Below are 15,999 nucleotides of genomic sequence, written 5' to 3' on the forward strand. Positions count from 1 at the left end.
CAGATTTATGAGACCTAGGGGCTGGGTGCCACTGAATAATGTCTGTTATGAAGAAGAGGACTGACTATTAAGAGCCTTGAAAGATATCTGAATGGTCTTAAATTTAATTCTAAAATGAGGGGAGCCAATGAAGAAGGGCCGGTACTGGGGTGATATTGTCCCAGTTGGAGAGCAGACAAAAGGAGAGGGACCCAAACACAGATAAAGAGTAGGAAGCAGGCAGAAACTATGCAATGATAGCAATTGCTAACAAGCTTGTGTCTGACAAATCAGGCAGGAAAAAAGCAGAAAAGGACTCTGGCAAACAGGAACAGATCTCTAAACAAATGAAGACAAACCAACAAAAGACCTGGGCTGGTGTAAATAGAGACTGAATGATGGATAAGTGGGAACTGGTGAGCAGGAGCACAGGTGACACTAATGAGTTGGGGGTAGACAATCACAAAGGTGGTAAGACAAAAGGCAGGAGGTAAAATAAGACACATAAGATACAAGAATAGTTCATATAAAAAAAAAAAGATGGAAACTGGAGACCTGAATAAAAAACATGAAACAAGGAAAAAACAGAGGATCCAAAACACAATATTCTCTGGAAAGATGCAACACAGTCCAGTCACAACATAAAAAATAAATCTGTGACAGATAGTATAGGCATACACAATCATATGTATGTCGAAAGAGATCATAGGGTAGTGTCTACAAAAAGTCATATGACAGTGTTGAATATAGTCAAGGTATAGTAAGTCAAAAAAAGGCATAGGAAATAATGATGAAGAAGTCACAGTATAGTACGTCAAAATGGCATGGTATGTTTAGTAAGAAATTAAAAGTTAAAGTATACTATGTTTAAAATAGTCATAAAAAATCATAGTTAAGTATTTAGAAAAAAGTCTTGTGTAATAGTAAAATAAAGTCATGATATAGTTCGCATAAAACGTCATAGTGTAGTATGTCCAAAAAAGTCAAAACACACAGTATAGTAAGTCAAAAAAAGACATACAAAGTCATTGTATAATATCTATACAAAAGTGATGTTATAGTATAAAACAATTGTCCGAAAAAAGTCAGAGTATAGTTTGTCGAAAAAAGTAATTGATTGTACGTTGAAAAAAGTACAAAAAAAGTCATGCCAAAAAATGAACAGTAATATGTCGATTCTATGTGATAGTTAATTTTTGTTGACAAAGTCAAAAATGTCATACTATAGTATGCTGTAAAATGTGATAGCATAGGATGTCAAAAAAAACATATGAAAAAGTCATAGTCACATATCGTGGCTCGTGCATTCTAGGTTGACCCGGTGTCGGCGTTGGCCACAGAGATCAGCTGTAGTATCAGAAGCAGCTGTAGCGTGGTAGGCTGTGCGCCTGGTTTAGAAATGGGTTATGTATTTTGTTGATTGGGAGACATTTCAGTCAGGTAACTAGGCTGTTTTGCTTTGTGGGTAAATGAAAGCAGCTGGGTGGTTTAACAAGATGCTGATTTGTTCTGTGTCTACGAGCTGTTATGCAGGTGATTTTGTGGCACAGAGTCCGGGTGACCCTCTATAAACAGTGTTGTTCTGTCCCCGTTAGGCTGAAGAGCAGATTCCCTTTGGAGTTTGTTGGGGGTTTGCTAGTATGGTGACAAAAGTGGTTGGAGCAGTTTTCTCGGGGGCACATCCGATACATCAGAGGGGTTGACAGCATATAGTGGCTTTACCTGGCCTGTGGGTTTAAGTGCATTAGAACCCACCACAAGTAGCCCCTGAAAACTGGGGGGGGGGGGGTAGTAGTAGTAGTAGTCTCTTGTTAGGCAGTTACAGGGACAGGGCTGCAGTGATGTTTGGCTGTGTATGGGCCAATTGATCTCTGGCTGTACTATATCGAAGAAAGTCGGTATAGTATGTCGAAAAAAGTTATAAAAAGTCAAAGTATAGTATGTCGAAAAGTCACAGTATAGCATGTTGAAAATTGCATAGTATAGTATGTCCAGCAAAAAAGTATTAAAAAGTAATTCTATTGAATGTTGAAAAGAGTAATAAAAAGTCAAGGGATAGTGTGTCGAAAAAGTCATGAAAAATCCTAAAAAGTCATTAAAGAGACATAAGAGTGTCAAAAAACTATATACTATATATATACTATGTCGAAAACAGTCGTAAAAAAGGAATAGTAGAGCATGTGGACAAAAGTAATAGTATAGCATTGTTGCGGCTGCAACTACCAACCATACCATCAAACAGGCATAAGGAAGGTGATGTTTCCAAGTTCTTTTAAATAACATCAAGATACAAGACATAAAGACAATTGTTTAGACCCACTTTATTTTTCTAGATTGAATCCACGCATCCTTTAAAATTGAGTTAAGGTTAATAAATGGGTTAACAACTTTCCTGTCAGTGTCCTGTAGTTGACCATCCTTCTGGCAAAGATTAAGCTGCTGCATCACACCTGCTTTAATAGATTAGCCTGGACAATTGGACCATTCAACCACAACCAGAGGGGTGTTCTACAGAGTCACTACATCTGCACCACAGAAGAGGAATCTCTTCTCAACCTGCAATCAACTATGGACTGGACAGCATAGTATAAATAATCATGCAGTTAGCAGATGAGGGGCAGTCAATTTCAATCCAACAGTACATGGATACTCCCTGAAGCCACAGTAGACGTTGCATTATTTAAAAAGAGGGCAGAGGGGGTATGTCATATTTACATAAAATACAGGCACATATTGACAGATATCACTGTTACATTCAGGTTTTCACAGATGCATCAAAGAGTTTAGTAAACAAGGTAGGAGTAGCATTTATTGTTCCAGAATTTAAAGTCAAAATAGGTAAACAGATAACTGAGGGACTTTTAGTATACATAGGGGAAATGTTGGCAGAAATGTTAGCACTACAATGGATAGAGGACACAAGACCATTGAGGGCAATCATTTGTTCAGATTCAAGTTCTTCATAAACCAGCTTACAGAACAGCCATTCAGACAGTAGACCAGACATACTTATCAAAATACAACAAACATTATATAGAATTCAAATGATGGGTCTGACAATAGTATTCCTATGGGTACCAGCACATATTGGTATCAAAGAAATTAAATGTCAAATAAAGCTGCAAAAAAGGCTTCAAAAAATGGCTGCACTGATGTTGTAGTCAGCTTCAGTAAATCAGAAACAAAAAGTATTATTAAACAGAGGTTGAAGGAAAGGTGGCAGAAGCAATGGGAGGAAGACAGAAAAGGACGATAGTTTTACCGATTTCAGAGGAAAGTGGGAGAAATGAGATGTGCAGGAAGGAACAGGATAGAGGAAACAGTAATATCAAGACTGAGATTTGGACACACTGGGCTGAACAGTGCGCTACTAATAGTAGGAAAACATGATACAGGCAAATGCGACTATTGTGGGCAAGAGGAAACAGTAGAACATGTCATTGTACACTGTCAGAAGTATGAGCAAAAAAAGAAGGCAGCTAATTGGAAATCTCAGAAAGATAGAAGTACATTTTGATTTAATAGATATTCTGCAGAAGAACTCAATAAGTAACTGCTATGAAATACTATTTAGGTATCTTAGACTAACTAATGTTATTGAGAGAATATGAGCCCCTTTTCTTTTTTCTTTCTTAAATTATCATTTTATTGATTTATTGATTTTTGTTATTAAATAGTCAGTAATAGACGTCCTGATCCACACTCCATACCAGTTGGTGGCGGTAATGCACCAATTTGTTGTTTGCCAACCGCCAATAAACCTCAAAGAAGAAGATGAGGGGCAATGTCTCTTGGGGTACATTCAAGTCTCTGAGGCCGTTTCTCAATACCAAGTATGGTCAAGTGTGGACTTGCAAACTTGCAAGTTCAGACTTGGATACGGTCCAAATACCCGGGAGTACAAACTCCCCAGGATGGGATGCATCGGAGGAGGTCATTTTGAATTGGAACAGCCAAGCGAACTTGAATGCATTTCACCAGCAAACACGAGACACCAACTCAGCTCGCGGTCAGACTACTCCAATCTTCAGTCATATCATTGTCAATAAATACTTGATAAATTGACCGCATGTTTTAAGTCTTAACAAATTTAGTTTTAAGATTTTTTTTTAGCGAGAATGTAGTTGTTAAGACTTAAAATATGCGTCCAAAGTCAATTTATCAAGATAGAGCACTGTTTGAAAATATTGGAACAGTACGCCGAGTTTGTCGGAGATATGAGAAACGGCCAGCTTTGTCAATGGGCAGGCCCAGAGAGGGCTGACCGGGCAGTGGTGCTCATGTAGCATCGCTGACAGCAGCCTGATCTCGGCAAGGCTCCTCCAGATGTGCCGACACCGGTGTCTCTGTGGTTGTGGTTGCAGATGTAACACAAAATATATACATATTAATATTTTAATATTTTCTAAATGAAAACTGGCAGGGTTGTGTTTTATATCAGATTTCGTTTTATTGTCAATATATATGACTGAATAATAACTCAGTGGCGGGACCGTAATTCGCTGAGTTAAATGACGTTCCAGTGACGTTGGTGAAAACAATCATCAAGTTCGCTCACAATGCATCCATATTGCAAAATGACCGGAGCAAATGCATTCCCATATTCGGGACCGTTTGTCTGAACAGCAAGTTTGTAAGTCCAGTACTTGACCATACTTGACGTATTGAGAAGTTCAGGAGTCACTTGGGAAGTTCACATTCAAGTCTCTTATTTGTCGTTTCGTCGCTCCTCGATCCTCGCTTGAACCGGAAGTCATTCCTCGCCGCCATATTGATGGCCGTCCCAAAGCTCTTAGGAGCGAGGATCGAGGAGCGAGGAGGGATCTCCGAGGAGCCATGAGCGAGGATGCACGAGATCATCCTTTCAGGAAGTGTTGTGAGGGCCGACACGCCCCCTCATTGTTCATCAGTTATCTGATTGGACACTGCAGCTGATCGTACTGATCTGATATAACTCATCATCACTGGAGATTGATACCAGAGTGATAACAGATCATCATGAATGGATTAAAAAGTCAGAAAGAGAGTTAAAGAGTTGGAGAGTCTGTCTGTTTGTCATTAAAAACACTTTTTACATCATTTATCTTCATTTCCATTCATTCATATGAGGCTAATAATTCCTCAGTGTCGGGTTGATGAGTTATGTAATTCCAATTTACCCCGAAACATTGAGCCTAATAAATTAATTCCAGTGTTTAGGAGAAAACAATCATATTCTGATTATTTAATAATGACATCACAATCCAAATTTCAAAAACATACAGACGTTAATATAGGGGGTAATTAATAATTAATAAGACAAATGCATTTCGCCGGTAGAAATCGGTGCGCTGCGCTTATGAGCAGGACACAGAACACAGTATAAATACACAGAACATAGTATAAATACACAGAACATAGTATAAATACACAGAACACAGTATAAATACACAGAACATAGTATAAATACACAGAGCATAGTATAAATAAATAACCCATACCCTGGTCCTTCACATATGCTGGCAGTGGGGAAGAAGGTCGCAAGAGGAGGAAATGCACTGGCCACTCGAAAGCAGCACGAGTTGAAGGAATAGTCTGATGCTGGTTAAAAGTTTATGGAAGGTAGAGCCAGCTCTTCAGAGTTTTCGGAGCCCACCATTACCGACTACTTATATTGGGCAGCAGCAGGGAGCAGTTGATGCCCAATTGGCTGAAGAAAGAACACTCCAAGAACAGCAATTTAAAGCATTGTAGCATCAGTTCAATCTGCTTCAGTTAGAAGTGCAGGCCTGCACATCTCCAACATTTGATCAACAGCCAAAGAAAGAGACCATGGCAGGAAATGAATTGCTTTCAACTGCTAAGGCAGAACCCTTCGGGGAAATTGTGATGGGTTCAGATGCAGATTACCCTCCAGCTCAGACAAATTTTGAAGTCTCCAATAACAACGTAATGTAAATGTAATGTAAAAAGGTCCTATAAAATCAAAGTCTTGTGAAAGAGGTTAAAATGTTAAAAAGGTTAACAGGGTAAAAAACTAAGGAGTTAATCTATGATCTACTTGTTGAGCCTTTTTGAGAGATGACACTGGTGATTGTCATGCTTGCAGAGGCCAGAAGGGGGAGCCTGCAGAGGCCGGAAGGGGGAGCATCTTTATTGATATCTCCCCTTTTCAGGTACGAAATGAGTATTTATGCTCTGGAACTTTGGAATATGTTTGCTAAGTTGTTTTGTTGACATGCTGACTGAATGTTGAGTGTTTTTGGCAGTGTTATTGTGATTCTAAGACTGTTAATTTGTATACTGTTAAGTAGCTAGCTAAACTCTGCTCCTCAGTGGCCGTCACAGAGCGGCATGTGACCAGCACAGGTGTAACACATATTGTGCGCATTTTGATCGAGTTTTAGCTCAGTAAGACACACATGCAAAGAAAGAAAATTGTTTACTTACCTGTAAAAGAAAAGTGAAGGAAAAGAAGAAAATTAGATTGGAAAATTGACTTTGAAATTAAAGAACATGCATATCATTGTTGGAATATTGTATATTGAAATAACTTTTGTACCTATGTAAATACTTTGAAAATAATACATTCTCAATGAAGTTGCCAGAGAGAAAGCATCGTGTCCGAGCATCTTTATTGATGTCTCCCCTTTTCAGGGCGTAACATTTTGGAGGCACCGCTGGGATGAATGTGACGAGGACCAGCTGTCCCAGATAGACATCCCCGATCATCATTCAACCCTTCACATCTACAGCCAGGGTGGACGATAGCCTGTGGTGGTTCAGCAACTGCGTAGAGAGACTTGAATGCAATCTGAGGTTATCCACGGGTGCCAGGAGAGCTACGTTGTCTCATCTACAAAGAGAAGGTTCTGCATCACATTGACATTGTCCTCGGGTCAGAGACTGAAATGGATTCTTCGGAGCTAGAGAACTTGAAACTATAAGTTGGTGGCGCCCTGTACACATTGACAAGAGATGCTTTGATTGAAGTTTGTGATTTTCTACTTATTGCTGGTTCAGAATTTGAAAATGTATCAGGTAAAAGACGCTCCTCTCTCATTTCACATGTCACAAGGCACTAGACTCAATAGAGAGAGAAGAGTTAGATGAACTTGAGGATCAGGGTATGGCAGAGCTACTGATTTTGAATGATAAAATTGTTGAGTTGCAACAGGCTACTCAAAATAGTGCACTAGAACAGGTAGCTTCAGATGCCAAAGAGACAGATTTGGTGCAAGAGCAGGTCGTTCAGCCTTCAGAAAGAGAAGGGTTGCAAAAAGAGATAGAGAAGTTAAGAGATGTCTCTGAGTTACTTGATGCACCCGACAATTTGAAAATGGCAATTTGAAAACAGACAGAGCATGCCTTATAAGGGTTTCATTGAAGTCACTTTTGGGTTAGCTGCAGAGGGAGCCCACCCCAAAAAAATTGTTGTCCCCATGCTGGTGATGAAAGTCTTTCACAGCCCATCTTAGGCTTTAATGTCATTGAGCAAATAGTAAAAACCAGCGCTACAGCACTATTATGCACCTACTTTCACTGTGTTTAGTGATAATAATCCACTTACTTATGTCCTGTCAAGTGCCAAGCTCAACACAACTGGATACAGGTGGGTAGCGGAGCTTGCAGACTTCCATTTTACCATCCGATATCATCCAGGTAAAGAAAATGTGGATGCTGACAGTCTTTCAAGAATGCCTGTAAATATCGAGGAGCTGATGGGACAGTGTACCAAAGAGATGACATCAGATTGTGTGGCAGTGGCAACCCAAGCTGTTGAGACCCAAGACTCCATCTCACCATGGGTCTGTCCTGTACTTGCCTCTCTACAATGTACAGCAGTCAGTGAAGAGACGCACAAACCATTCTCAGTTGCTGAGATTCGACAAGCACAGGAAGACAACAAAAACATTGGTCCAGTAATGCAGTGCAAACTGAAGGACAAAAAGCCATCAGGACAGGAACTTAATGCCTTCAGTAAGCAAAGCAAGTGTCTACTGCGTGGATGGGAAAGTCTTCATATTGATGAAGATGGCATTCTTCGCAGGAAGACAACAAACAGAACACAGCTTGTATTACCTGAGAGGTATACGACCACTGTACTAAAAGAGTTGCATGATGAGATGGGCCATCAAGGCATTGATCGAACAACATCACTGATCAGAGATAGATTATTTTGGCCTTATATGCAAAAATAAATTTAACATTATGTAGCAAGGACTTGTACTTGCCTGAAGCAAAAGACACCACGCAAAGAAACACGGGCACCTCTCACGAGTATTGTCACCACACCGCCATTTGAACTCGTGTCGATAGATTTTCTCCACTTGGACAAATGTAGTGGCGGATATGAGTATATACAAGTAATCTTTGATCACTTCACACATTTTGCATAGGCTTACGCCACCATCTCCAACTCTGCCAGGACAGTCGCTGATTGAATATTCAACGATTATGCCCTGAAGTTTGGACTGCCGACACGAATACACCACGATCAAGGCGGCGAATTCGAGAACCAGCTATTCGCCCAGCTGAAAAAGAACTGTGGTGTATTAGGATCGCGAACGACACCCTATCACCCGCAAGGAAATGGGCAAGTCGAGCGTTTTAATCGAACATTGCTGCAAATGCTAAAGACTCTTACAGATAAACAGAAGACAAACTGGAAGGAATCCTTGAACAAGCTGATCTATGCATATAACTGCACACGATGCGAGGTAACAGGTTTCTCCCCTTTTTACCTTCTGTTCGGAAGGTCCCCAAGGTTACCTATTGATCTCCTGTTTGGTCTCACCACTGAGACAGGGAAAACAGACCATCGAACATACATGGAGAAATGGAAAAGAGAGATGCAGGAAGCATATGAAATGGTACAAGAGAATGCAAAGAAGTCAACAGAGAGAAGTAAAAGACATTATGATGGAAAAGTGAGAAGCTCAGTGTTGTACCCCGGTGATCGTGTCCTTGTTAGGAACCTGACACCTAGAGGAGGCACCGGAAAGCTTCGTAGTCATTGGGAAGAGAATATCCATGTTGTGATCCGCCAGGTTGGAGAAGACATCCCAGTTTATTAAGTCTGAGCCCTGAGCAGGGGCGAGGAAGATCGAGAATCATGCATCGCAACCTTTTGCTACCACGTGATCACTTACCCATGGAAATCCAGCCAAAAGCAGCATCTTAGCAAAAGAAAAGGATGACGGCGACAGCCGCAGAAAATGCAAATCAGGAAGAGGAAGATGACGAAGAGGGATGTAGATACTATTATGAGCCACTGGTACATCCTCAAGTGCCCATTGCGGACAGGACCATGGAGCTAGCCGACACACAAGAGGACAGTGACCAAGAGACACCAGTGTTGAGCGCTGACGGGTCAGTGGTTGAAGAAAGGCCCATAACAAACATAAATGAGTTTGAGACACACGAGGAGAATGTGCTGCAAGAAGATGATAATCAGAGTGAAAATGTACAACCTGTTGAAGAAGCACAGGACGAGAGTCCGGTTTCCCCGTATTCAGATTCAGGTGAAGGACATGACCTACCAAGGAGAGAAAGAAGAGCCCCAAAAATCACCTATGACCAACTTGGGACTCCAGCATGCTATATTGCAGCACATGCAAATGAAGTGCTTTACACGTATCAGCCAAGGTTATATAGAGAAGTTCAGCCAGTGACAATGTGGACGAATCCATTCCAAGTTTACCAACCCTTATTCATGCAGCGATACCAGGCATAACATAGATTGGGTTGTTCAGTACAGAGAGAGACTGTTTGACTGAAGAGAAAAGATCACTAGAGTTAGTGGAGTCAGATATAGGCAGTACATCCATACTTATCGTTATGCCGAAAACAGTCACTACATTGCTATCACCCTCAAGACACCATTAAGACAATTAGAACATACCAGGTTGAGGACCCTTGGTTCGTGAACGTTGTGATGTCGGGACGACATCTAACTTTGCAGGGGAGTGTGTGATAGATTGATTTTATTAGAAAGGTGATCATTGATATATATTCAATAGGCAATAACAAAGGTCACAGGGATAAAACGGAATTCATGTATAAATAGGTCATAACTACATGTAAAAAGGTCCTATAAAATCAAAGTCTTGTGAAAGAGGTTAAAATGTTAAAAATGTTAACAGGGTAAAACAACTTAGGAGTTAATCTATGATCTACTTGTTGAGCCTTTTTGAGAGATAAGATAAGATAAGATAATCCTTTATTAGTCCCGCAGCGGGGAAATTTGCAGATGACACTGGTGATTGATTAGTCATGCCTGCAGAGGCCGGAAGGGGGAGCTCACGGCCACTGCATCGTGTCCGAGCATCAAATAACTTTTGTACCTATGTAAATACATCTTTAGGACAGCGTACTTGGCATACAGGCCTTACTCTGATCATCCTAACCTAGTAGAGACAGAGGATGAATGGTGCAAATTGTTGGCCGTGTACTCCCATTCAACGTCACATGTGCAGACATTGCATTTCTGTAGTTACTGAATAGTATTAAACAGACTCAGCCAGCTTCACTAGCGGTAGATGCACAAATCATGTCCGCAGCTGACCCACCAGGATGTAGTTTAGACTGGAGAACACCCACTTCTACCAGATTTTCTTCAAGGATGTTTTTCATGTTCTCCTTCAAACGCTTATCCCCCACATCCATCTTATAATGCTCAGCAATTTTTATCAACTGCTCTTGGGAACAACGTTCCAATAACTTCCGACGGAGCTCTCAAGAAGTCTTCAACAGTAGCCATTATAAAAAGAGGATTATTTCTTACCAGCCCCAACACATACAAAACCGAAAAGAACATAAGGGAGAAAATTTACACTAATCCACCAACAGCCAGAGATCAATCGGCCCATACACAGCAAAGCATCACCGTAGTCCCGTCCCTCTAACTGCCTAACCAGAATAACTAAACTCCCTCCTATTCTTCAGGTGCTACTTGTAGTGGGTACTTATGCACTTAAACCTGCAGGCCCGGTAAAGCCACCATATGCTGGCAACCCACCTGACATATTATTTTTGTTGTTTGTTTTGTGAAAATAAAATCAGCCTCGGACGTGCCCCCGAGGCAACTGCTCCAACCACGCTGCCACCACACTATCAAAACCCCCCAACGAACTCCAAAGGGAGTCCGCTCTTCAGCCTAACCGGGACAGAACAACAGCAATTAACTTACCATATATACAGGGCACGTTAATCACACCACAGTAGAACAGCTAACTTACCAGACTCAAATGTCTCCCAGACAACCAGATTGCAAAACCCATACGTAACACGAGGCGCACAGCTGACTACGCTACAATTGCGACTACAGCTGACCTCTGACGTCACACCGGATCAACAAGAAATGGACGAGCCCCCATATGTCACAGCCCGACTCAGAGACTGCAACAAGACAGGGAGACGAGCGAGCTGTCTGCCAAGAAAAGCATTTTTATTTTACAACTAACATAACTGAAACAATATCAGTTGTCAGTCCTGAGGTGCATGTATGGGTGTGTGTGGCAGTGTATATTAATAAACAGAATACTAAATCCAAAAGAACACTATCATGCAAATGGCAGAAAGGATCTCCTCTCCCAGCGAGCGAGGCTGCCGAATGAGGAAGGTATTTATGGCAGAGCCACACTGGCTCAGGTGTGGCTCATCCAGCTGATGACCCTCCAATCAGCACCTGCGACATATAAGCAAAAACAGCAGGGACACCTAATGCATGGGAGGAGGAGGTTCGTCAAAGGGCTGTGTTGACATCATACGGCTTCCCTGATGCCTTTAATCACAAAGTGAAATGTCTGTATTTTAGATGTGTCTAGTGTCTGTGTATACAGTACCAGTCAAAAGTTTGGACACACCTTCTCATTCAATGGTTTTTCTTTATGTTTATTTTTATTTTTTTCTACATTGTAGAAACTTTGAAGGAACACATCTGGAATTATGTGGTAAACAAACTAATGCTCAACAAACCAGAATATGTTTTATATTTTAGATTCTTACTAGCATCTGGAGCTAAATTAAATCATCACAAAACAGAAGGAGTTTGGATTGGAGATGAGTGTGACAAAAATAATATTAATATTTAAGTTAATCAAGAAATAAAAATATTGGGTTGTAACGGTGAAAGTAGTAAAATAAACAGCCAGAATAATATGTGTGAAATAACATTTTGTAAATACTTTAGGTGAATAAAATCCCTAATTTTTCCACCTTTACCTGCTCTCCCAGCTTTATGCATACCCTGGTCCATCACAAGTATCTAGAAAAATGTCAAATAGTCCTAGTATAGTAAGTCCAAATAAAGCCATAAAAAGTCATAGTATAGTGTAAGATAAAATTCAATAAATCATAGTATAGTTTGTCAAAAATATCATTAAAAAGTTATAGTATAGTACGTTGTAAAATGCCATGAAAAGAAATGATATAGTATGTCTAAATAAAGTCATAGTTTAGTATGTGGAAAAAAGTCCTGGATATTTATAGTTTAGTCATTCGGAAAAGGTCATAGAATAGGATACAGAAAGAAGTTATAACAAGCCAAAGTATAGTATGTCGAGTATGTCAAAAAAAATCTTAATTAAGTCAAGAGTATAGAAATAAGTCATATGATAGTATCCCCAAAAAATGTATAGGAAGTCACACTATAGTATTAAAAAAAAAAAAAGAACATAAAAATGTCATGGTATTGTTTAAAAAAAAAAAGAAAGTCACAACATAGTATGTCAAACAGTCCTAAAAGTATTAAATTAGTGTATTACGTCAAAAATTATAAAAAGCCATGCTGTTGCCCTCACGCTGTTATGACCATGGCTATGGCCATGTCTCTGGTTATTCCTTGTGTCTCCTGTGCTCCCTTTTGTTTATCTCTGTTTGTTTATCTCTGTGTGTGTCTGTGAGGTGGGCGTGTCACCCCTCTCACTCTCCCCAGCTCCCTGATTACTGCCAAGCATACTCACCTGCTCCAAGCCACACACCTGCCTTCAATCTACTCATCAACTCTGCAGTATATCAACCCCGGTCATCCACTCACTCACTCAGGGCCAGATCGTTGCATTTATGTCAGACCTTCCAGCAATTTCCCGTGGACTGATTTCCCGTTGCCGACCCTGCCTGCCTGCCTATCTGGACTTCCCTGCCTTGCCTGTGCCCCGGTCAACGACTCAGCCTTCTGTCCCCGACCCCGAGTTTAGCCTCCGCTTCCTCTGGTTTCCGTCTGCCTGATCCCCTGCCTGTTTTTAAAGTCACCAGACATGTCTGTGTCCAATGAAAAGAGGGCCCAAAGTGGGTGTGGCCTTTTCTCTTGGGGTGAAGCAGTCTTTTCAGGCTGCAAAGCTACATGGGACACAGTGCCACAAATCTCTAATATAAATATAACTTTTTAACCTGTTTAAATTGAAATCAATTCATAATTATTTTTTTTGCATGAGTATCTAAAGAAGTATGTTTGATAGTTTAATTACTTATTTTGTTTTTATTTCTATACTAACATTGTGTTTTTTTGTTCGTTGCCTCAGGGCAACATTGTGCAGTTGGACCACTTTTGTTCAGGCCATTATGCCATAGTGTGGAGATGTGCTCAGATGCATAATTATGACCATAGTAAATCTTTTTGCTTTACTATCTACTGATATTTACAGGAAATGGACACAGGAACATTTTATGTGCTTAAGGAACAGGATCGAGCATTTAGGGTTGACGAGGTTGATAAACCACGCTTACCCCACAATGCATCCTACAATGCTCGCCCAGAATGGCAGGGCTGTAGCAGTTGTAATGAAATCATGTCCTCAGTACAAAGGAACTGGAGCAGTTCCTGGGTACTGTGGTGTACATGTCATTGTTTGGTTTACCAGGCACCCGCATGTTTTGGAACAAAGCATTCAGAGTGTCCCAAGTAGCCGATACATGACACTGAATAGATGGGAGGCCATCAAAAAATCCCTGCACTTCAGTAACAATGAAGAGAGGCAGGAGGGAAATGATGATCCACTCCACAAGATCCGACCACTGGTCACTCATCTAACCTCCAAACTGACGTCAATCCCAAAGGGCGAGAATCTGGCAGATGGTTCCATTCAAAGGAAGAAATAGACTGAAGCAATACCTGCAATCAAAACCAAAGAAATGGGGCTATAAGATGCTCGTCTTGGCCGGCTCTGATGGTGTCCTGCATAACTTTGAAATCTACACAGGAAGAGTTGTGCAACCCCTGAGCTAGCAGATGTGGGAACAAGTGGCAATGTTGTCCTCAGCTTGGCCGAGCCTATACCCAAGCAAGAGAATTACAAGCTCTTCTTTGATGACTGGTTCACGAGTGTCCTTCTTGGGCTCACACTGGCACAGCAGGGAATTCACTGCACTGGTAATGTTCGTGGCAACCGACTACCAGTTGTCAGCTTGATAAGCGATGCTGAGTTGAAGAGAGCAGGACGTGGATCCTTTGAGCAGAAGATGGCCATGGTTGGAGAAACCCCCATGCACTTGTCAAGTGGTATGACAACCACTCAGTCACTATTCTGAGTGTCTACACTGGAGCCCACCCAGTCACAGAGGTTGACAGGTGGGATCGCAAGAAAAATATGCTCCTCAAAGTCCCCTGCCCTGCTGTGGTGAAATTATACAACAAAAATATGGTTGGAGTGGATCTTCTGGACTCCCTTATATTGCACCGAACGACACAAAAAATCTGATCATACAAATGGTACCACCAACTGGTGTTCCACCTCAAGGGTTTAACCATTGTGACTGCCTGGCTGCTCTACCGAAGAGATTGTGAAGGGACCAGAATGACAAAGAAAGAACAAATTAAGCTGTACACCTTCAAATCATACATCGCTGAATGCCTATGCAGAAGTGGAAAGAGTCTGGAGCGCAGGAAAGGTTGTCCCAGTTCCACAATTGCTGGCGAGTATGAGGGGAAGAGGAGATCAGGGCCTGCTGCTCCAATTCCAATCCCTGATGTTCGCCTTGATGCCACAGCTATCTGGATGATAATGGCTGAAAAGAAGGGGATATGCAAAGTACCAGGGTGCACAGGTACACCAAAAGCCAAGTGTAAGAAATGTGATGTCCACATCTGCTTCACATTCACCAACAACTGCTTCCTGCGGTTCCACACAGAATAGGAAATGTGTTCTTTGTCAAAAAGAGAAACACTGATTCAAACAATAACCAACACGGACTCAAACACACTGAAACACAAGCACACACACCCACACACTTGGGTCATTTGGATGTTGGTTTATCATGAATTTACATGTTTTTTTATGTTGATTTTATACATACAGTGTTTGGAATTTTTATAACTTTGTTTGATATTTTCTAATAATCATTGTTTGGAACCATTTGTGGTTAATGTTATCAAAGTGAACTTTTTCTAAATGCAAACATTGCTTGTTTTCCTTATTCAACTTCATCATATGTACAAAAGAAAACCTTGGTGTTTCAGTACCCTCATAGCACATTGTTGTCTAGCTAGGGGGGACGACACACACAAATTTTATAAAAACTCATGCCATAGACTCTATGGCATGAGTTTTTGGGGATACTATAAAAATGTATAGGAAGTCATACTATATTATTAAAAAAAAAAAGAACGTCGTCAAAATGTCATGGTATTGTGTGTTCAAAAAAAGTTCTTAAAAGTCATTGTATAGTATATTGAAATAAGTGATAATAGTAATTTGTTGAGAAAAGTCCTAAAAAGTAATCTTTTAGTAAGTCCAAGTATGTCAAAAAAGTCCTCAGAAGTCATAATATAGCATGGCAAAAAAAGTCATAGTATGATATGTCGTAAAAGGTTCTTAAAAGCCATAGTATTTTACATCGCAAAACGTCCTTAAAGTATGGTATGACTAAGAGTCATAAAAAAGCATTAGTATAGTGAGTCAAAAAAGTATTCAAAATCCACAGTATGGTATTTAAAAAATTGTCATGTTAAAGTATGTCAAAAAAAAATCACACCTTTAGTGGGTCCATAAAAAGACATATCATATATGATTTTAAAGAAAGTCACAACATAGTATGTCAAAC

Source organism: Anoplopoma fimbria, chromosome 19 (genome assembly GCF_027596085.1).
Source record: "Anoplopoma fimbria isolate UVic2021 breed Golden Eagle Sablefish chromosome 19, Afim_UVic_2022, whole genome shotgun sequence".
Lineage (NCBI taxonomy): Eukaryota > Metazoa > Chordata > Actinopteri > Perciformes > Anoplopomatidae > Anoplopoma > Anoplopoma fimbria.